The sequence below is a fragment of the Rhea americana genome, unplaced genomic scaffold, assembly GCF_003343005.1.
Source record: "Rhea americana isolate MKP2758 unplaced genomic scaffold, rheAme1 scaffold_837, whole genome shotgun sequence".
In the NCBI taxonomy this organism is placed as follows: domain Eukaryota; kingdom Metazoa; phylum Chordata; class Aves; order Rheiformes; family Rheidae; genus Rhea; species Rhea americana.
In genome coordinates, this window is record NW_028187020.1 from 11,907 (window position 1) to 13,098 (window position 1,192).

Below are 1,192 nucleotides of genomic sequence, written 5' to 3' on the forward strand. Positions count from 1 at the left end.
CGGTGGCGGCGGCGGCGGGGGCCGGGGGGGGTCATGCCGGGGGCCCCCCCCTCGCTGGTCGCGCGCCCCCGCGGGGGGCCCAGGCCATGGACGGGCGCCGGGGGGGGGGGTCAGGGGCTGCCGCCCCCCGAGCCCGGGCCACACCTGGGGGCGGCGGCGGCACCACGGTTCCCCCAGAGCTCCCGGCACCCCCGGCCCTCCCAGTGCTCCCATTAACTCCCAGTCCCTCCCAGTCTCCCCAGCGCTCCTGGCCAACCCCTGGTCCTCCAGAAACTCCCAGTCCCTCCCAGTCCCTCCCAGTCCCCCTGGTCAATCCCAGTTCTCTCAGAAGCTCCTAGTGCCCCCAGCGCTCCCAGTCCCTCCCAGTCCCTCCCAGTCCCCCCAGTCAATCCCAGTTCTCTCAGAAGCTCCTAGTGTCCCCAGCGCTTCCAGTCACTCCCAGTCACTCCCAGTCCCCCCCCCCGAGTGTCGCAGGCCCCGCCCCCGCCTGTCCATCATGCAGTGGCAGCCAATGAGTGGTGGAGGGGGCGGGGCCACATCAGCAAGGCGCCACGCCCTGTAATCCGGGCGTTGCGCCCCCAAATCCCGCACGGCCCGCGCCAAAACAGGCTCTGAACCCCGTAATCCGGGCGTTGCACCCCCAAATCCCGCACGGCCCGCACCAAAACAGGCTCTGAACCCCGTAATCCGGGCGTTGCGCCCCCAAATCCCGCACGGCCCGTGCCAAAACAGGCACTGAACCCTGTAATCCGGGCGTTGCGCCCCCAAATCCTGCACAGCCCGCGCCAAAACAGGCTCTGAACCCCGTAATCCAGGCCCTGCGCCCCAAAATCCTGCATGGCCCGCACCTAACCAGGAACTGAAACCCATAATCCGGGCATTGCGCCCCAAAATCCTGCACAGCCTGCACCAAAACAGGCACTGAACCCCGTAATCCGGACGTTGCGCCCCAACATCCGGCACGGCCCGTACCAAATAGGCACTGAACCCCGTAATCTGGGCACTGTGCCCCAAAATCCCTCACAGCCCGCACCAAACAGGCACTGGACCCCGTAATCCGGGCGTTGTGCCCCAAAATCCCGCACGGCCCGCTCCAAACCAGGCATTGAACCCCGTAATCTGGGCGTTGCGCCCCAAAATACTGCACGGCCTGTGCCAAACCATGCACTGAACCCCGTAATCTGGGCGTTGC